General features: G+C 45.7%; 1 protein-coding gene across 20 annotated transcripts in view; it reads left to right on the top strand.

Moving 5' to 3' along the window:
* NOX5 (NADPH oxidase 5) overlaps positions 1–22,347 on the top strand; it is a 107,112-nt gene that overhangs the window by 30,739 nt on the left and 54,026 nt on the right. For 4 of the 20 annotated variants that reach the window (XM_078854683.1, XM_073304465.2, XM_078854686.1 and 1 more), the window contains 3 exons: positions 10,960–11,026; positions 11,540–11,706; positions 12,783–12,868. The exons of 13 other annotated variants lie outside the window; for them this stretch is intronic. The gene's annotated coding sequence lies outside the window, so the exon portion shown is untranslated. Of the gene's footprint in view, positions 1–10,959; positions 11,027–11,539; positions 11,707–12,782; positions 12,869–19,001; positions 19,271–22,347 lie in introns of those variants that run through there. 3 more of the 20 variants (XM_078854682.1, XM_078854684.1, XM_078854688.1) reach the window with 3 other exon arrangements.

The raw sequence follows: 22,347 nt of genomic DNA on the forward strand, positions 1-22,347 counted from the left end.
TCATGGCCAATGAAACAGGAGAGCTTAAAAGCTCTAGCCAAAGAAGCAGGAGCGGTCTGACAAGTGGCCCTCCAAAACCGTCGGGCATTAGATACAATACTGGCAGCAAAAGGAGGGACCTGTGCTCTAATTGGAACAGAATGCTGTGTATACATACCTGATAATACTAATGAGGTAATAAATCGTGCTAGCCATCTGGAGCAAATTGCATACCTTTCCCACAAAGAACCAAGTTCCTTGTGGAAATGGATAAGTAACTTATTCAATTTCTCTAGTCTGGGAAACTGGTTGTTTCAAGGAATCCTGACTATCCTATTTGGAATTCTAATAATCTTGTGTGTTTTCAATTGATTTCTTGTTGTATCCAAAACTGCACAAGACACACCATCTATCAGGTTACCCCTAACCAGAGTGCTAATCTAATGTTGTTAAATGTCACCAGTGAAAGTAATGAAAAAGAACGATTGATGTATGGAATCCAGTAAGTCATTTGTCGTGGGCGTAGCCTTGACCAAAAGGGGGGATTGTGGAAGTATAACATTGTATAAGGGGACATGCTGGATACATTGTATATGAGAGGACATGCCAAAACCATGTTACAAAGTATCTGAGGGAGCACACATAGGGACAGTTAGCTTTTGAATGGAGAAGCAATTAAGATAGAGCCAGCACGTCTCAGAAGCAGGCATCAGAATGGAAGGTGTGAAGGGCAATCAGTTAAGTTAACTGGAAGCTGTTAAAGGAGATTGTTAAGGGTGGCAGGTAATTGAAGATACGTGACTGGTCTCAGGGATCTCGAAGGGTGGTGACTAAAATCTTTTTCTTCTTTTGTCTGTAACTTCTCCAAAAAACTGTATAAATTAAAAGACACAAGCCCCACTCGGGGGGCTCACTTCTAAATGTATTAGCAGAGCAGCTTTGCTAATAAAACAGAGTGGTCTGATAAATTGTGAGTCTGAGTCAAACTTTAACAATACCAAGCTGGGAGGGGTTGCAAGTGCTTTGGAGGATACGATTAAAATTCAAAATTATCTGGACAAACTGGAGAAATGGTCTGAAGTAAACAGGATGAAATTCAATAAGGACAAATGCAAAATACTCCACTTAGGAAGGAACAATCAGTTGCACACATACAAAATGGGAAATGACTGCTTAGGAAGGAGTACTGCGGAAAAGGATCTAGGGGTTATAGTGAACCACAAGCTAAATACGAACAACAGAATAACGCTGTTGCAAAAAAAGCTAACGTTATTCTGGGATGTATTAGCAGGAGCATTGTAAGAAAGACCTGAGAAATAATTGTTCCACTCTACTCTGTGCAGATTAGGCCTCAACTGGAGAATTGTGTCCAGTTCTGGGCACCACATTTCAGGAAAGATGTGGACAAATTGGAGAGAGCCCAGAGAAGATCAACAAAAATGATTGAAGGTCTAGAAAACATGACCTATGAGGGAAGATTGCACAAATTGGGTTTGTTTAGTCTGGAAAAGAGAAGTCTGAGAGGGGACATAAGTTTTCAAGTACGTAAAAGGTTGTTACAAGGAGGAGGGAGAAAAATTGTTTTTCTTAACCTCTGAGGATAGGACAAGAAGCAATGGGCTTAAATTGCAGCAAGGGAGGTTTAGGCTGCACATTAGGAAAAACTTCCTAACTGTAAGGGTGGTTAAGCACTGGAATAAATTGCCTAGGGAGGTTGTGGAATCTCCATCATTGGAGATTTTTAAGAGCAGGTTAGACAAACACCTGTCAGGACCTGGATTAGATGACCTCTTGAGGTCCATTCCAGTCCTATGATTCTATGATTACCACCCCGGAAATATTTTCTGTCAGTTTGGGTGTGTACAGTGAAATCAACACTTACTGATTTAAAAAATCGAATCCTTCCAAGCTTAACTATATTTCAGAGGATGTTCTGCATCTGTATAGTACCGCCCATGTGGACTTCAGAGTTGCTACAGATAGATAATATCTTTGGGTATGTATTTTATAAGTTAGAAAGATAGTAATTTTGATATATTGGAATGGTAGTCACTACCTAGTTGTAGGGTACAGAAGCTAGCTGGTTGGTCCTAGCAAGTGGAGACTTTAGTCACCAGTAAGTACTGGATTTCCACAAGAACCAGCTACCCATCCTTTTTGGCTTACTCTTGGCTTCAGTTGTTTTAACTCTTCGTTTTCCTTTTAGGAATGCCCACAATAAATCTTTACCCAGCTTCTGTATCTCTGAGCCAAAGCCTGGGAGCAGGTTTAGAGATTTGTAAAACTAAGATTAATGGGATGAATTTCAGCAAAGCAAAATGTAGTCTGAATATCAGGAAAATTGTCATATAAGTGAGGTCTTTTCAACCATCTATGAGTATTTAGATCTATGAGACATCTAATAGTCCATTTAATGCTTGATATATTTAAAACTAAAAACATCAACATTGTAGGGAACATTCTGTATTGGCAGGTGGATGGAATAGGGGCCAATCCAACTCCCACTGAAGTCAACAGAAAAGTTCCCACTGACTTCAGTGGAGATTGGATCAGGCCCTTGATGAATAATAGAGATGGTTCCACTGCATTCCAGGCCTTCTGCATGTATTATTGGATGTGGGAGGTCTGCAAGTCACTGTAGGACTCTCCACATATCTTCACAAATAAGTAGCAGTTTATTTGGGTTGGAATCAGATTGATGTGGGTGGTACTACCACTTGATGAAAGTTATTTCATGCTTGTTAGCTCTATGGTGACATTTGGCTGTTGATATTGGAGATGGAAAAATATCTGGTTTCTATGGTTCTGTGATAATATGGCAACAGACTCTCTCACTTTTTTTTTTTTTTTTTTTTTTTTTTGCTAAAGGATTAAATATGTACTTGTTTGCTTTTTGATATGACCTTTATATCAAGGCAGCAGATTGAAAATTAAATGTGTATCTAGACAGTGCCGAACTTTCAAATAACAACCACAAAACCATATGGCTTGTTTTCCTTTCTCTCTTATTTACTTTACTTTGTTTCAAGGTAAAGCATATGTGACTTGGCTGTCAGTAAGCTGTAACTTAGCAATGAAATAAAATCAGTGCCTCATATATATATATTTCAGACCTTCCACAAAACAATAAAAATCACCTTTTCTTTGTGTAAAGGAATGTGACTGTATTGACTGTAGCTTGTATTGTTAAAATGACATTAACTTGTGCCCAGTGTGACGAGGGAGATCATTGCTTGTATATGATATTATTACTATTAGCCTTAAGATGATGATTCTAATATTATAGACCCCTGTTTTCACGGTCTTATAGTTCCATGGTTTTGATTTCGGAACTCCCTACCTCTGGTTTGCTAGAGCCCAGATTTGTTAATTTTCCAGGCAGGCTTCAGAACAAATCTTCTCTCAGGCCATTGGGCTGAGCTTTGGGTGATTATATTGAGCAGACCTTTTGTATTACTTTGTGTCTTAACCTATGGTATAGGTGCCCAGAGCACAGGAGGGGTGACTTTTGCAATATTTTATTATAAGTTTGAAGAAGAAGAATAATTCTTTGATGTAATGTCTGAGTGAGAGGGATTACTTTTTTTCACCAAATCTTAGTTGATGGAAGAGTGCTTCAGCTATTTTTCAAAGATCAGAATATTTAAAAAAACAGTCTTTATAGCACTTTCACAGCTTTTTGGAACTCATTTCTTCATTTTAGCAAATCATTTGTGGCAGATGAGTTGTTCCTCATCAGAACTTATTAATTTGTCTATTTTCAAATGTTTTTATTATTAGAAACCCCCAAGGTATCATTATTTAATTGGCTATTCCTTGAAACGCTGCTTTTTCTGGTTGTGACTTGAAAAGGGAGGAAATAGATTTGCAATGTTTCTCTTCCATATGATGTATAAAAGAGGCCTAAAAGGTAATCTTAGAAAGAAATCACCTTGTTTTATTCCATTGAAATATCAAAAATGTAAAGTCTTGAATTTCCTTGTTTCTACTGGAAGTCTTCTTTTTCAGCCCTTAACTGAAGGGGCAAAGATTTTGAAGTCTCAGCTAGATCTGTGCCAGTAACTCTTCCTGTCTTGTAAAAATGTTAAGGATTTTCAAAGTGTTCCCAATCTTCATCAGGACAAAATCAGCCTTTTGAAATATTTGCAAAAATGTGAGAGAGAGAGAGAGAGAGAGACACCCCTCCCCCGAATAGCCAATGGTTAGGGCATTCACCAGGGAAACCCATGTTCAGACCAGGGACTTGAACCTAGGTCTCCCATATCCCAGTTGACTGATGTAACCACCAAGCTTTAGAATCAGCCTTAAGCTTTCTCTTTGGCTCAGTAATTGGTTAATTATTTTTAAGAAGGTGGCAATTGAGAGAGGTTCATCTCAGAATAGCCCATATAGCCTACTGGTTTGGGCTCTCATCTCAGATGTGGGAGACCCGTGTTCAAAGCAGAGTGGGGACTTGAACCTGTGTCTTCCACATCCCAGGTACCTTAATCCCTGAGCTATTAGAGTAAGTAGGGGCATGTGCGTGCGCGCGCTCTCTCTCTCACAGAAAGTTTGGTGGAAATGGATACGTTCCCACAACAGGTTTCACTTTTGACAAATTAGCATTTTCTGACCAAAAAAAGTTGTCGCAAAATTCCTGACTAAGAAGGAAAATTTTTCTCCCAAGTAGTTTAGTTAACAAACACAAACAAAACCCAAAGGATTTGAAATCATCTGAATAAAAATCACTTCCACTTAATCAAGTTTTCCCTTCCATGGTACCTCTGATATCACCTCAGTCTCTAGTCACCCATAGTATTCAAGACCTGAGTTGCTAATGTAAGATGTCAAAAACAAGCAGGAAAAAGGTTTCTTTTAAACAAAATAACTCCACTTGTTTATACCATTATGTAAATACCATAAAGAAGCAAAAAAGGGTTAAAAATTTTTTATTTATTGTAGGTCACCTTTAACACACATAGGAAACCTTTTGAGTCTTTCCCTTGAACTACTTTACTTCATTCAGAATAGTTTCTCAGAGTCAATTTGCTCACTCTCAATTTAGCTTTAAATGTTTGCTTACCTGTTCTTCCATGTGTGTGGTCAAAAGGATATTCAAGATTACAAAATATTTAAGGGCCACATGCTCAGAGATGCTGAGCACCTGCAACTCCATTCAGTGACTCGCAGGCCAGCCCTAAATGTTCACATTTGAGCTATTTGCCAAGTCTATTTGTCTAAGGTTTTAGTTTAAAAATAAGACCACTGAATGGTTCAATTTAACATTAATTATCGGCAATTTACAATGAAATACTGATGCCAAGTGTATATTTTGTTATCTTTAGGGCTTGTTTGTACCTATATAACTTTCTGTTTAGAAAATAGCATGGCTATTTGATTAGCTATCCTGATAAAAACACCTTTATACTGGTGTAACTGCATCTACCTAAGGGGCTGCATGGATTTAACTATATCTGTTTCTAAACCAATTTTGTTAAATCACTATAAAAACTTTGTGTAGACAAGCCCTTACTGAGACTAATTCTATAGAATAGCAGAGCTGCATAGTGCGCTACACATTCCCTACTGTGAAGAGATTTCAGTTGAGGGCAAACAGAAGAGATTAACAGAAACGTAGGGCTGAAAGAGAACTCAAGAGCCCTCTGCACTGTGGCAGGATTAAGCAGACCTAGACCATCCCTGACAGGTGTTTGTCTAACCTGTTCCTAAAAACCTCCAGTGATGGGGATTCCACAGCCTCCCGTGGAAGCCTATTCCAGTGCTAGAGTTAGCAAGTTTTTCCTAAGGGTATGTCTACACTACGGAATAAGGTCGAATTTATAGAAGTTGGTTTTTTAGAAATCGGTTTTATATATTCGAGTGTGTGTGTGTCCCCACAGAAAATGCTCTAAGTGCATTAACTCGGCGGAGTGCTTCCACAGTACCGAGGCTAGAGTCGACTTCCGGAGCGTTGCACTGTGGGTGGCTATCCCACAATTCCCGCAGTCTCCACTGCCCATTGGAATTCTGGGTTGAGATCCCAATGCCTGATGGGGCTAAAACATTGTTGCGGGTGGTTCTGGGTACATATCGTCAGGCCCCCCTTCCCTCCCTCCCTCCCTCCCTCCGTGAAAGCAAGGGCAGACAATCGTTTCGCGCCTTTTTTCCTGAGTTACCTGTGCAGACTCCATACCACGGCAAGCATGGAGCCCGCTCAGGTAACAGTCACTGTATGTCTCCTGGGTGCTGGCAGATGCGGTACGGCATTGCTACACAGTAGCAGCAACCCATTGCCTTCTGGTAGCAGACAGTGCAGTACGACTGGTAGCCGTCCTCGGCGTGTCTGAGGTGCTCCTGGCCACGTCGGCTGGGAGCGCCTGGGCAGACATGGGCGCAGGGACTAAATTTGGAGTGACTTGAGCAGGTCATTCTCTTTAGTCCTGCAGTCAGTCCTATTGAACCGTCTTATGGTGAGCAGGCAGGCGATACGGATTGCTAGCAGTCGTATTGTACCATTTTCTGCCAGGCAGGCAGGCGATACGGATTGCTAGCAGTCGTATTGTACCATTTTCTGCCGGGCAGGCAGGCGATACGGATTGCTAGCAGTCGTATTGTACCATTTTCTGCCGGGCAGGCAGGTGATACGGATTGCTAGCAGTCGTATTGTACCATCTTCTGCCGGGCAGGCAAGAGATGAGGATGGCTAGCAGTCCTACTGCACCATCTTCTGCTGAGCAGCCATGAGATGTGGATGGCATGCAGTCCTTCTGCACCGTCTGCTGCCAGCCAAAGATGTAAAAGATAGATGGAGTGGATCAAAACAAGAAAAAGACCAGATTTGTTTTGTACTCATTTGCCTCCTCCCCCGTCTAGGGGACTCATTCCTCTAGGTCACACTGCAGTCACTCACAGAGAAGGTGCAGCAAGGTAAATCTAGACATGTATCAATCAGAGGCCAGGCTAACCGCCTTGTTCCAATAAGAACAATAACTTAGGTGCACCATTTCTTATTGGAACCCTCCGTGAAGTCCTGCCTGAAATACTCCTTGATGTAAAGCCACCCCCTTTGTTGATTTTAGCTCCCTGAAGCCAACCCTGTAAGCCGTGTTGTCAGTCGCCCCTCCCTCCGTCAGAGCAACGGCAGACAATCGTTCCGCGCCTTTTTTCTGTGCGGACGCCATACCAAGGCAAGCATGGAGGCCGCTCAGCTCACTTTGGCAATTAGGAGCACATTAAACACCACACGCATTATCCAGCAGTATATGCAGCACCAGAACCTGGCAAAGCAATACCGGGCGAGGAGGCGACGTCAGCGCGGTCACGTGAGTGATCAGGACATGGACACAGATTTCTCTGAAAGCATAGGCCCTGCCAATGTATGCATCATGGTGCTAATGGGGCAAGTTCATGCTGCTAATGGGGCAAGTTCATGCTATGGAATGCCGATTCTGGGCTCAGGAAACAAGCACAGACTGGTGGGACCGCATAGTGTTGCAGGTCTGGGACGATTCCCAGTGGCTGCGAAACTTTCGCATGCGTAAGGGCACTTTCATGGAACTTTGTGACTTGCTTTCCCCTTCCCTGAGGCGCATGAATACCAAGATGAGAGCAGCACTCACAGTTGAGAAGCGAGTGGCAATAGCCCTGTGGAAGCTTGCAATGCCAGACAGCTATCGGTCAGCTGGGAATCAATTTGGAGTGGGAAAATCTACTGTGGGGGCTGCTGTGATGCAAGTAGCCCACGCAATCAAAGATCTGCTGATATCAAGGGTAGTAACCCTGGGAAATGTGCAGGTCATAGTGGATGGCTTTGCTGCAATGGGATTCCCTAACTGTGGTGGGGCCATAGACGGAACCCATATCCCTATCTTGGCACCGGAGCACCAAGCCGCCGACTACATAAACCGCAAGGGGTACTTTTCGATAGTGCTGCAAGCTCTGGTGGATCACAAGGGACGTTTCACCAACATCAACGTGGGATGGCCGGGAAAGGTACATGACACTTGCATCTTTAGGAACTCTGGTCTGTTTCAAAAGCTGCAGGAAGGGACTTTATTCCCAGACCAGAAAATAACCGTTGGGGATGTTGAAATGCCTATATGTATCCTTGGGGACCCAGCCTACCCCTTAATGCCATGGCTCATGAAGCCGTATACAGGCAGCCTGGACAGTAGTCAGGAGCTGTTCAACTACAGGCTGAGCAAGTGCAGAATGGTGGTAGAATGTGCATTTGGACGTTTAAAGGCGCGCTGGCGCAGTTTACTGACTCGCTTAGACCTCAGCGAAACCAGTATTTCCACTGTTATTACTGCTTGCTGTGTGCTCCACAATATCTGTGAGAGTAAGGGGGAGACGTTTATGGCGGGGTGGGAGGCTGAGGCAAATCGCCTGGCTGCTGGTTACGCGCAGCCAGACACCAGGGCGGTTAGAAGAGCACAGGAGGGCGCGGTACGCATCAGAGAAGCTTTGAAAAACAGTTTCATGACTGGCCAGGCTACGGTGTGAAAGTTCTGTTTGTTTCTCCTTGATGAAACCCCCCCTTTGGTTCACTCTATTTCCCTGTAAGCTAACCACCCTCCTCTCCTCCCTTCGATCACCGCTTGCAGAGGCAATAAAGTCATTGTTGCTTCACATTCATGCATTCTTTATTCATTCATCACACAAATAGGGGGATGACTACCAAGGTAGCCCAGGAGGGGTGGTGGAGGAGGGAAGGAAAATGCCACACAGCATTTTAAAAGTTTACAACTTTAAAATTTATTGAATGCCAGCCTTCTTTGTTTTGGGCAATCCTCTGTGGCGGAGTGGCTGGTTGGCCGGTGGCCCCTCCACCGCGTTCTTGGGCGTCTGGGTGTGGAGGCTATGGAACTTGGGGAGGAGGACGGTTGGTTATACAGGGGCTGTAGTGGCAGTCTGTGCTCCAGCTGCCTTTGCTGCAGCTCAACCATACACTGGAGCATACTGGTTTGGTCCTCCAGTAGCCTCAGCATTGAATCCTGCCTCCTCTCATCACGCCACATTTGAGCTTCAGCCCTGTCTTCAGCCCGCCACCTCTCCTCCCGGTCATTTTGTGCTTTCCTGCACTCTGACATTATTTGCCTCCACACATTCGTCTGTGCTCTGTCAGTGTGGGAGGACAGCATGAGCTCGGAGAACATTTCATCTCAAGTGCGTTTTTTTTTCTTTCTAAGCTTCACTAGCCTCTGGGAAGGAGAAGATCCTGTGATCATTGAAACACATGCAGCTGGTGGAGGAAAAAAAAAGGGACAGTGGTATTTAAAAAGACACATTTTATAAAACAGTGGCTACTCTCTTTCAGGGTAAACCTTGCTGTTAACATTACATACATAGCACATGTGCTTTCGTTACAAGGTCGCATTTTGCCTCCCCCCACCGCGTGGCTACCCCCTCAACCCTCCCCCCTCCCTGTGGCTAACAGCGGGGAACATTTCTGTTTAGCCACAGGCAAACAGCCCAGCAGGAATGGGCTCCTCTGAGTGTCCCCTGAAGAAAAGCACTCTATTTCAACCATGGTGACCATGAATTATATCTCGCTGTCCTGAGGATAACACAGAGAGATAAAGAACGGATGTTGTTTGAACGCCAGCAAACATACACTGCAATGCTTTGTTGTACAATGATTCCCGAGTACGTGTTACTGGCCTGGAGTGGTAAAGTGTCCTACCATGAAGGACGCAATAAGGCTGCCCTCCCCAGAAACCTTTTGCAAAGGCTTTGGGAGTACATCCAGGAGAGCCGCGAATGCCAGGGCAAAGTAATCCATTCACATGCTTGCTTTTAGACCGTGTATAGTATTTTAAAAGGTACACTCACCGGAGGTCCTTTCTCCGCCTGCTGGGTCCAGGAGGCAGCCTTGGGTGGGTTCGGGGGGTACTGGCTCCAGGTCCAGGGTGAGAAACAGTTCCTGGCTGTCGGGGAAAACCGGTTTCTCCGCTTGCTTGCTGTGAGCTATCTACAACCTCATCATCATCATCATCTTCGTCCCCAAAACCTGCTTCCATATTGCCTCCATCTCCATTGAAGGAGTCAAACAACACAGCTGGGGTAGTGGTAGCTGAACCCCCTAAAATGGCATGCAGCTCATCATAGAAGTGGCATGTTTGGGGCTCTGACCCGGAGCGGCCGTTCGCCTCTCTGTTTTTCTGTTAGGCTTGCCTCAGCTCCTTCAGTTTCACGCGGCACTGCTTCGGGTCCCTGTTATGGCCTCTGTCCTTCATGCCCTGGGAGATTTTGACAAAGGTTTTGGCATTTCAAAAACTGGAATGGAGTTCTGATAGCATAGATTCTTCTCCCCATACAGCAATCAGATCCCGTACCTCCCGTTCAGTCCATGCTGGAGCTCTTTTGCGATTCTGGGACTCCATCATGGTCACCTCTGCTGATGAGCTCTGCATGGTCACCTGCAGCTTGCCACACTGGCCAAACAGGAAATGAGATTCAAAAGTTCGCGGTTCTTTTCCTGTCTACCTGGCCAGTGCATCTGAGTTGAGAGTGCTGTCCAGAGCGGTCAGAATGGAGCACTCTGGGATAGCTCCCAGAGGCCAATACTGTCGAATTGTGTCCACAGTACCCCAAATTCGAGCCGGCAAGGCCGATTTAAGCACTAATCCACTTGTCAGGGGTGGAGTAAGGAAATTGATTTTAAGAGCCCTTTAAGTCGAAATAAAGGGCTTCATCATGTGGACGGGTGCAGGTTTACATCGATTTAAAATGCTGCTAAATTCGACCTAAAGTCCTAGTGTAGACCAGGGCTAATATTCATCCTAAATCTCCCTTGCTTCAGATTAAGCCAGTTACTTCTTGTCCTAGCTTCAGTGCACCTGGAGAATAATTGATCGCTGCCTTTTTTAAACAGTCCTTAACATATTTGGTCGTCTTTTCTCAAGACTAAACATGCTCAGTTTGTTTTTTTAAAATAACCTTTCTTCTTGGTTAACTTTTCTAAACCTTACGTCTTTTTTTTTTTTTTTTTTTTTTAAGCTCTTCTCTGGACATCTTTCCTAATGTTTGTCACCCAGAACTGGAGACAACTGAGGTCTCACTGATAGTGAGTAGTGTCTTCTGTGTCTTACATATTGTCACAGTCTCACAGGACTTGTGCTGTCTCTCCGCTCCGTATGGGAACCCCCTTCAGCGTTACAGCCCTTTACGGGGGTCCACTCTCTCTTGGAGGTTAAACCATAGGCCCCTCCGCCTCCTGGAAGTGCACCTCTCTGAGCCTTAAGCACTCCTGTCTCTTGCTGTGAGCCCCCTCAGGGGATCCACTCACTCTGGACCCCTGGGGCCTCCACTCCCAGAGGGAATAATGCAACCCCGATCTTTAGACTGCAGTAACTCTCAGCCAGCGTAAAACGGAAGGGTTTGTTGAACATCTGAACACAGCATAGGAAGCTCTCAGGGTCCTCAGGCCTAGCATCCCTCAGCACAGTACATCTAGGTCTCTCCCGTATCCAGGTGGGCTCTGGTCTCTTCCCAGTACAGCTGCCCCCTCCTTCTAGCTGACCATCCTGTATCATCTCCTCCAACAGCTCCTCCCCCATCCTTTTGTCTTCGGTCCCAGGTAAACAGGCCGCCTGGGCCTCCTCTCTTCCGTCCTTTGTTCCCCCGCTGCCTGGAACTGGCTGGTCAGGTCACCGGGGTCCTCCCTCTTCAGACTTTTGTCCTCCCACTGGCCAGAACCGGCTGGCTGCCAAGATGGAGTGGGCCTCCTGGTCACCAGTTGCTAAGGTACCCAATCTCCAGTCTGTTGTCCAGGGTCCCAACTGCTAGGCGAGATCACACCTGGTCCTTTGCAACAACAAACCCTCTCTCCCACCACCTCGCTAAGCACGCAGCACACAGGGAAAAGTTAGACCCCCACCATATTCATGCCAAGCACTAAGAAAATCCCATGTTTCGTCACACATATGACACTCCTGTTAATACATCCCAGAATGATACTAGCATTTTTCACCATCGATCGCAGCAGAGCTGCTTTAGTTGGTAGCGTAGACATGGCCTCACACTGACAGTAATTACAAATCAGTGCTCAGTTACTTCCATTTGTTTGACAGGGGAAGGATGGTCCAGCAGTTAGGTCACTAGCCCAGGATTTAGAAGACTTCAGTTCGATTCCCTGCTCTGCCATAGACTTTCTGTGTGACCTCAGCCAAGTCAAGCTGCTCTGTGCCTTAGTTCCCTATCTGTAAAATGGGGATAATAGTATTTCCCTCCCGCATAGGGGTGTTGGGAGATACCATAATGATGGGAGCCAGATAGGTGCCTAAGATAGATGCCTCTATTAACCAGTCTAGTTTACTCTGCTGCCATCTACCACTGGGAATAGTCTGGATAAGTCCATGAGAAGAGAGGCACTTGAAACTGATGAAGTCAGATTAATCTCTAAATATTGCTCATCTTTATGGAAATTCTCTCTCTCTCTAACTTTCTCTGTACACATGTAATTCCGTTGACTTCAGTGGAACTACTAACATGCATAAAACAGCTACATAGGTGCTTGCAAGATCAGATCCTTAAACCAGTTAATGAGAACACAGTTTTAACCTATCCTTGGAATGATAACTTCTGGATATAATTTCACTGCCCAAAATTCTTTGTAAAAACAGAGCCTAAATTCCCTCTAAAGATTTACAATGGTTGTAACTTACAATTAATTTTAATTCAGTAAACACACAGCGGTGTTATATTAGCCAAACTTCTATCTAATTAAATATTTACTGTACTTATGTATCTGGTGACTTAACCAGGAAGCTGGAAGTGCTGATGCAAGCATCTCTAAAATGGCGTATCTTGTATTTCTGCAGACTGACAATCCTGACCTTGGCTGGCTGACCCTCCACCTCCCACTCCTTCACGTTGTTCTGGCTACTCTCACCCTGGCAGTGTCACTGTAAGTCTTTGAACCCTGAAGCTCTCTTGGCTTGTATGGATTTCATTTCCAAAAATCTCTTGACAGGTGAAAATGTCTGTCTTTGAAGTAGTCAAAGGGGGCAGATTCCCTTTTGGTCTGCAACTTAGCATATGAGACTTTGCCTTTATTATGTTAATGGTTCTGTTGGCTTTATAAGCCTAATGCCCCTGTTTCTTCTTAAAATATTCCTCATTAACAAAAGGGACCTTTTTAATTATTCTTATATTTTTTTTAAATTGATCATTTTTTGTAGAATGTCTCACAGTCCCTTGATCTTTTGATATTATCTAAAGGGAAGTCTTTAAAACCATTTTCTGACTCCCCCTAGAGGATTTCTATCACAGCCTGGAAATAACACTACAGTGTGAGAGAAACGGAGCATTCAGTCACTTTTTCTGCACAGCTAGGTCTCAGTGCAGATTATATCTTTTCAGTATCCAGAGAATACTTATTTCTGTCAGCTCCCAGTAATGACTCCCCGATTCTATTTCCTCTTTAAGTATAAAAGCTTTTTGTCCATTTTTCCTCAGACACCATAAGGGTCCAGCATTCTCTGCCAGTCCAAATACTCCATCACTGCCCAAAGGTTTCCCATTCTTGTAATTCTACTGATCCCTGCAGATGAAGCTAGAAATCCTAATTTCAATATCTTCCTGATGCCTCATCTCCACTTATAATATGCATGAAAGTTTGACCAACTGTTGTGAATAATCTCTCATCTTCTTAAGGGTGTGATACATTTTTCCTCTTACCAAGGACCACAAATTGTATTTGTTGGAGATGAATCAGTATCTTCTACTATACACCATATAATGCTTTGGCCAATACAGAAATATCTACTAGAAAAGTCACAAAAAGTGTTATACCCTTTCTAGCAAACCATACCTAAATGTGGTTCTTGTTAGAAAGGGTCTAACATAATCTCCATGTCCAGAGGGAATCTCAGAATCTGTTCTTTTTACCTATCATTTAAGTGCATGATTTGTGGCCCTGCTTAACAATACAATACCATTCATTTGCTGTAAGAAGGATCTATTAGAGGAACATTGTTAGCTTAATATGAACAAAAAAGATCCTTTTTTTTTTTTACTACCTCCTTTTAGTACAAAATGCACCCGAACTCTGCTCAGCAAACCACAGTGTGATAAGGTGGGTCAATCAAGGCTGAAAGAAAGCGGGACTAATAACGGTACTAGTCCGTTTTCTCCAGTTGAGGTTGGTGGCACCCATCCCTAGACCACTCCCTCTTTCCTAAAGGAAAATTTTTTAGTGATTATGAGTAGCAACATTACAATAGTGTGTAGAGGCTCAGATTTTTCAAGACCACAAGTGCCTAAATTCCTTTTGAAAATGAGATTCAGGCTCTGATTCAGGTGTTGCAACGCTGATACAACACTTGAATTCCCGTAAAAATTTGAGCCATGATGAGAGACAGTCTTGCTTGCCTTAAAAGCTCATATATAAGTTCTACTGAAAGTCTGGAGCAACCATGTTAGTTTGTTTAGCAGCTGCCATCCATGAAAGAACTGCATCCCTTTTTTCTGGGTGCTTAAGTACTTTGATCACATTAGGGATGGAGAGAGAAATAACCTTGAAAAATTATTATGGAAGGAATGGTGGAGAATCATTGTAGTAGAGGACAACTAGCAAGGAGATGGATGGATGATGTGCGGCAGATCACTGGAAGGTCAGCTGCTTAGTGCTGGAAGTTAGCAAAGGGTCATGAAGGCTTCTGAAAATTCTAGAATGTCACTGAGATTCATACATAAATAAATAGATCTACTTAGCCCTCAGAAAGGAAATTCAGCGATGAAGAACCTGCCTATTTAAATAATATTAAGCACATAATGTTAATATAAAAGCTGAGAATTTCAAAGCCACAGTTAACATTCTTAAATTTATGTTGTTGTATTTCTCTCCCCATTCTTCCACAACAGCATGGGCCATTGACAGTAGCAGATTTAACTTTATTTGTTTTGTATCATGGCTTTTACCTTATTTAAACAAATCTTTGCCAATGATTATAGGCTGTAGTGCAAATGCACAGAACTGAATTTTGCAGATTTTATTGGATTAAATTTTATTAAAATACACTGTTTATGTGTAGGTTGTGGGTTTTTTGGATCACTTGGCAAAACTCCCACAAAAACATGCAGATGAAATAGCACGTGGCGAATTAGGAGAATCAATATGTGGTTTGCCTGAAGTCTTTCTCAAGGACGCATGCCTAATCAATAACAGCAGGCCACAATGTTACAATTGAAATAGGTATTTTTAGTCTTACATTCTGATTTAAAATGGCTGTATTTCTCAATCCTAACTGCAACAGGTTCTGGCTTAAACATACTTCATATATGTATTCCTCTACATTCCACAGGTGATCCCTAAAATGCCTCTGTAAAGGTTCCTTCCCCACTCTGAACTCTAGGGTACAGATACGGGGACCTGCATGAAAGTCCCCCTAAGCTTATTCTTACCAGCTTAGGTTAAAAACTTCCTCAAGGTACAAACTGTGCCTTGTCCTTGAACCCTATGCTGCCACCACCAAGCATGTTAAACAAAGAACAGGGAAAGAGCCCACTTGGAGATGTCTTCCCCCCAAGCCCTTCACCCCCTTTCCTGGGGAAGACTTGATAAAAATCCTCACCAATTTGTACAGGTGAACACAGACCCAAACCCTTGGTTCTTAAGAACAATGAAAAAGCAATCAGGTTCTTAAAAGAAAAATTTTAATTAAAGAAAAAGTAAAAGAATCACCTCTGTAAAATCAGGATGGTAAATACCTTACAGGGTAATCAGATTCAAAACAGAGAATCCCTCTAGGCAAAACCTTAAGTTACAAAAAGACACAAAAACAGGAATATACATTCCCTTCAGCACAGCTATTTTACCAGCCATTAAACAAAAGAAATCTAACGCATTTCTAGCTAGATTACTTACTAACTTTTTACAGGAGTTCTGACCTGCATTCCTGATCTGTTCCCCCACAAAAGCGTCACACACACAGACAGACCCTTTGTTCCACTCTCTCCCCCTCCAGCTGTGAAAGTATCTTGTCTCCTCGTTGGTCACTTTGGTCAGGAGCCAGCGATGTTATCTTAGCTTCTTAACCCTTTCCAGGTGAAGAGTTTTGCCTCTGGCCAGGAGGGATTTTATAGTTCTGTATACAGAAAAGTGGTTACCCTTCCCTTTATATTTATGACAGCCTCAATCTTAGAGTATGTCTAGACACCTGCAGCTGGCCTGTGCCAGCCTACTCAGGTTCGCAGGCCTGTTTCATTATTGTGCAGACTTCCAAGTTCAGGCTGGAGCCGAAGCTCCGGCAGCCTGTGAGGTGGGAGGCTCTGGGAGCCTAGGCTCCAGCCCGAGCTAGCAAATATACACAACAATGAAACACCCCTGCAGTGAGAGCCTGAGTCAGCTGGCATGGGCCAGCCACCGGTGGCTAGTTGCTGTGTAGGCATACCCTTACTTTCTTATAGAGATCCGGTATCCTTCTGATATTAAAAAAACAAAACATATTGAGGTATCAGTAAAGTGCTGTGTTTTTTTTTTTAAAGTAAATTCTAAGGTAAAGCTGAAATATACAATAACTATACCTAAGCTTCCTGGAACACATCCGATGAAAGCATTGTGCCATACTACAGATCTCCATCTAAGAGTTGTTTTTCAATCAGGGCTTTTCTTTTTGCACGTGTGAGTTTTGCATGTGCAATAAATTATGCTCACTATACTGTTCCTATAGCAAACTGCATGTAAAATACATGAATTAATTGCTGGTTTTGAAAGACAGGCCCTGAAATGTTGGTTGTGACTAATGTGCATCAAGCTGTATGGAGGGCATTGCTGTTGCTCTCAGGGATGAAAATTCTTTGAGTTGTGGAAGTGCTAAGGAACTAAGAACCAGACGTGAAAATCATGGAGGATGGTGTGTGTGCAGAGGGCAGTGGGGCTAGTAGAGTGGTGGAGGGAGGGGGCTTTATACATCTGTGTGTGTACAGGGACCGTGACAGGTGGAGTCAGATGCCTGGCGTGTGTGTGTGCAAAGGGATATGTGCTGCCTGTGAAAAGGGGTGGAAGGGCCGCTGCCCTGTGTGTGCAGGAGAGAGCAGGAGGGGGTGCTGGTGCCTGGGGAGTATGCATGAGTGGGGCAAAGGGGAACAATGCCTGGTAGGGGCTGATAACCCCTGGTGTGAGAGAAGGGATAGAGAATGGGCCATGTGTGTGTGAGACAGAGAGAGTGAGAGGCAGGTACTGCCTGTGGAGTGGGGCGGGGGGTGAAAGGAGGAGGTACAATGGGCGGAGGGGGTGTAGGCGAGAGGCGGATGCCTGGGGGGTGCACTGCTTGCACAGGGCTGGTGCTCTGGGTGTGTACGGCCAGGAAGGGAGGGGGGCTGGTGCCCTATGTGCATGTAGGGGTGAGCAGGTGACCAGTTTGTGTGTGTGGAGGCAGCTTGGTGTGCGTGTGGACACCTGGCGCGTGTGAGCGGCAGGGCTGGTACCCTGAGGGGGAAGTGGGGCTTTGGTGCATGTGGGGACACGTGGGTGGGTGGGGCAGGGCTGGTACCAGTGTGTAGTGCCTGGTATGTGAGTGGGGCCCTGTAGGGGCGGGGCAGCTAGTGTGTGTGTTGGTGGGGAGGGGCTGGTACGCAGTGTGTAGTGCCCTATAGGGGCGGGGCAGCTTGTGTGTGTGTGTGTTGGTGGGGAGGGGCTGGTACACAGTGTGTAGTGTCCTGAGGGGCAGGGCAGCGTGTGTGTGTGTGTGTTGGTGGGGAGGGGCTGGTACACAGTGTGTAGTGTCCTGAGGGGCGGGGCAGCGTGTGTGTGTGTGTGTTGGTGGGGAGGGGCTGGTACGCAGTGTGTAGTGTCCTGAGGGGCGGGGCAGCGTGTGTGTGTGTGTGTGTTGGTGGGGAGGGGCTGGTAGGCAGTGTGTAGTGTCCTGAGGGGCGGGGCAGCGTGTGTGTGTGTGTGTGTTGGTGGGGAGGGGCTGGTACGCAGTGTGTAGTGTCCTGAGGGGCGGGGCAGCGTGTGTGTGTGTGTGTGTTGGTGGGGAGGGGCTGGTACGCAGTGTGTAGTGTCCTGAGGGGCGGGGCAGCGTGTGTGTGTGTGTGTCGGTGGGGAGGGGCTGGTACGCAGTGTGTAGTGTCCTGAGGGGCGGGGCAGCGTGTGTGTGTGTGTGTGTTGGTGGGGAGGGGCTGGTACGCAGTGTGTAGTGTCCTGAGGGGCGGGGCAGCTCGTGTGTGTGTGTGTGTGTGTGTTGGTGGGGAGGGGCTGGTACGCAGTGTGTAGTGTCCTGAGGGGCGGGGCAGCGTGTGTGTGTGTGTGTCGGTGGGGAGGGGCTGGTACGCAGTGTGTAGTGTCCTGAGGGGCGGGGCAGCGTGTGTGTGTTGGTGGGGAGGGGCTGGTACGCAGTGTGTAGAGTCCTGAGGGGCGGGGCAGCTCGTGTGTGTGTGTGTGTCGGTGGGGAGGGGCTGGTACGCAGTGTGTTGTGTCCTGAGGGGCGGGGCAGCTCGTGTGTGTGTGTGTGTGTGTGTGTGTTGGTGGGGAGGGGCTGGTACGCAGTGTGTAGTGTCCTGAGGGGCGGGGCAGCTCGTGTGTGTGTGTGTGTGTGTGTGTGTGTCGGTGGGGAGGGGCTGGTACGCAGTGTGTAGTGTCCTGAGGGGCGGGGCAGCGTGTGTGTGTGTGTTGGTGGGGAGGGGCTGGTACGCAGTGTGTTGTGTCCTGAGGGGCGGGGCAGCTCGTGTGTGTGTGTGTGTGTGTGTGTGTGTGTTGGTGGGGAGGGGCTGGTACGCAGTGTGTAGTGTCCTGAGGGGCGGGGCAGCGTGTGTGTGTGTGTGTCGGTGGGGAGGGGCTGGTACGCAGTGTGTAGTGTCCTGAGGGGCGGGGCAGCTCGTGTGTGTGTGTGTGTGTGTGTCGGTGGGGAGGGGCTGGTACGCAGTGTGTCGTGTCCTGAGGGGCGGGGCAGCGTGTGTGTGTTGGTGGGGAGGGGCTGGTACGCAGTGTGTCGTGTCCTGAGGGGCGGGGCAGCGTGTGTGTGTTGGTGGGGAGGGGCTGGTACGCAGTGTGTCGTGTCCTGAGGGGCGGGGCAGTCCGTGTGTGTGTGTGTGAGTGAGTGTGAGCGCGCGCGCGCTGTGGGGGCAGCGGGGCACAGCGGGCGGCCGCCGCGCGGGGCGGGTTCGGAGCGGCGCGCGCGCGGCGGGGCCGGTGACGGTTGCCCGCTCGCCCGGCCGCCCGCCCGCCACGAGACCCGGGCCCGCGGCCCGTGTGTAGCGCGGAGGATGGCCGGGGAGCGGCTGCTCCTGCTCGCCGCGGCGCTCGCCCTCCTGCCGGCTGCCCCGGCCCAGAGCGCCTCCGCGGCGGAGCCGGCCCCCGCCACGCAGGGTACGGCGCGGGGCACCGCCCTGCCCGGTGGGGGGGGGTCCCTGCTCGCTGGGGCGGGCCCAGCTCCCCTCCCCGCAGGGGGCGTGGCCCAGGCCGCCGGCCGCGCGGAGCTGCCCCCCGGGCAGGCACAGCTGGGCTGGGGCCCGCGCCCTGGCTCCTGCTTCGGCCCTGGCGGGCCCGTGACGGCCTCCAGCCCCGCCCCGCTCCGTGCCCGGCAAAGGGCGGCAGGAGCCGCTGTTAGCCGCGCCCTCCCGGCCGCCTTCCAAAACCAGGCCCTAGGAAATAGGGGTGCGGGGGCCATGGCGTTTGCCGCCCCCCCCCATCAGGGTGTAGCAGTACCTGCGAGAATCGTTAATTAAGGATAAATCACGGGGCAATATTTGCTTAATGCTCAGCTGATTGTCTGGGGGAGGATGAGAAACCAAAGGAATAATCCCCTTTTCGGGCTGAAGGTGTTTACAGCCATACGGTGCCATTTCCTAGTTTACATCGTTTTACTGTCTGGACTCCTCATTGGGCAGGTTGAGCCATGTATGTTAAAGATCATGGGCTTTGTCACATAACGTCGCTCACTTTCAGTGGAGAAAACTCCCAGAGACATGGGGTTTTTGTCATGGAAGGTATTACACCCATGGTGGACATGCGTCTGGCGGTGATAAAATGCAGCCACATTCTAAATGAAAACACAAAACCATATGCATCGCTAGAGGCTCTTCCGAATAGTCTCTAAGGTCCTGCTCCTTCTGTCTTTCAATTGGAGCTGGATGGATCAGATCTATAACGCCTTGTTTCAAGATGGTTAATTGTATAGCACATGTAATGTTTGGAAGGAGCTTTCTATGGATATGGGGCTGAAGAAACAAAAATATGGTCAGTACCTGAATCCACAGGAAGAGAAACCTGACTTCTTCATACATAAGAGGGCACTCAGCTGCGCATTACAATAAAAGGCATTTGTTGTACTTACAGCAAATATAAACCCTATCCTGCAATCAGATCTGCTTGGGTGAACTTATTGAATTCACTGGAGTTATGTGTTGTCTCAAAGGTCTACCAATATGTAGCCCCACTGACCTCAATAGGTCATGTGCATAGATTCAATGGTTTTGAAGTTTAGTGTAGGCTTGTAAAAGGAGCTAGTAATGTCAAATAATTGTTACCAATAGAGCTATAGAAAATTGGCATGACCTACTAAGATGTGTTTAATTGCATACATATTTCCCAAACAAATATTATTAACTATGAATGAATGAAAAGGGAAAAGGTGTTTATATACATAACTGAAACAAATGATAGGGATCTGGTGTGAGAATATTAGATATACATTTTTAAAGTGGTGGATGGAGATTTAGTCCAAGAATTAATGTCTTACGTATATATTTTCAAGAAGAATGTAAGGGCCTAAGTCACACTGTTTCTCTATGGTGCTAAAAATAACAAGCATGTTCTGTTGTTAGAGGTCAGGTGTTAAAGCTACTAATCTATCACATCACGCAGAACACATGGGATATGATGTTCACATGTCTGAGGAAGTGGCAAGGCAAAATAGTGGTTTTGAAACTTTAATGGATTGAGCCTCTCTACCAGCAAGTGGGGTACGGTGCAAATTGATGAATGAATCTGACCAACTCTCTCCCCACTCTATTTGTCTCTGGCAGTTAATAATTTGTTTTTTTTTTTCTGCATTCAGTTTCTTCATTTCATTCTCTACGTATTTATTCAGATTACCTTTTATCTTGATTCACATTATTGACAGAAATTTAAGGACGTGGTTAATAGGTTGTTCAGCACCTCTGGAAAGCAGGTGATAGTAGCCTTAAATCAGGCTACCAAAACCAAAGGCTTTCAAAATGAATGGAGGCTTTACTTTTTTACACTGGTAAATATTTGTTGCTTACATGTAGCTTCTGCTAACACTAGCGCACCACAACATTATTTTCCTGTCTGTTTACTGTGCAAGAACTTTCAAGATTAAGACCAAAAAGTAGATTTTCCTGCTTGGAGATGGAATGAACTAGGTGGATCTATGACTTTCTCTATCCAATTTTTCTATACCTTTTTACTGAAAACTTTTTTTCTTCAATATTTAGGCACTCCAAATCAGTTCAACAGAAATGAAAAAACTAATATGTTGTCTACTTCTGTTTTTTACTAAAGATTTGTACTTTACAATTTTTATTTGTCCTGCCAAATTCCTGCCTAAATGGCGTTCTTAAAGTGGTGTTCCAGTCTTGGGTTGGGGGGTCAGGATGAACCTGTTGCAAGGGCATCCCTTACCTGCAGTCTTTTCTGGTTTATATTGACTATGCCCAAAACATGATCATCATGTCAAAAGTTCTAGGGTTAATGCAACCATGTAGAAGGTAATGTTGTGCCATTTGATAGAACAATGAATCTTAAGGAGCTTAAGGAGGAGAGCAGATGGCAGCTTTCAAATGCCACTGAAGCTTGTAATTGTTCCACTATACTTGATTCTAATATTTAGAACTATAGTCCACGGGTACAGGAGATGGGGAATACCTTTTTTCTTTATATATTTAAGAAATTGGTACATGCAATATCTGCGACTTTTAAGTTCCTGGCTGACAGCATTTATAGTCTGTCAGCATTTTTTGTGTCATAACTCCCATTTCAAAAGATAGACTATCTGATAATATTATGGACAAGAGGATACAGTGTCAAGTCACATCTGATAGGTCTTCTGCTCCAGTATGATTTGCTATTCTATGAAGGTTTGGAAGAAATTTAAAAGAAGACAGCTGAGTACAAATCAATATTTTCTTGACAGCCCAAGTCCTCTTCCTCTCTTTCCAATTTACATCTGTCCTCCAGAGATGACAAATCACAGTATAGTCACCAGAGGCTTTCCAGCTTCTAAATTACAGTATCTTTTTTCTAATTTCACAGACAAAAATTGATTTAATCAGTCTTCACCTATTACCTATAGGTGTTTGCTAGGTAAGGCATAAGCATAAGTTAAGGCAATAAAGCATGAGCCTACAGGGCTGTATCCAGTCAGACAGTAGTTTTCAACCTTTTAAAATTTGTGCACCCCTACAAAATATCAAATGAAGGTG

The sequence above is a fragment of the Lepidochelys kempii genome, chromosome 10 (genome assembly GCF_965140285.1).
Source record: "Lepidochelys kempii isolate rLepKem1 chromosome 10, rLepKem1.hap1, whole genome shotgun sequence".
NCBI classification, from domain to species: Eukaryota; Metazoa; Chordata; order Testudines; family Cheloniidae; genus Lepidochelys; species Lepidochelys kempii.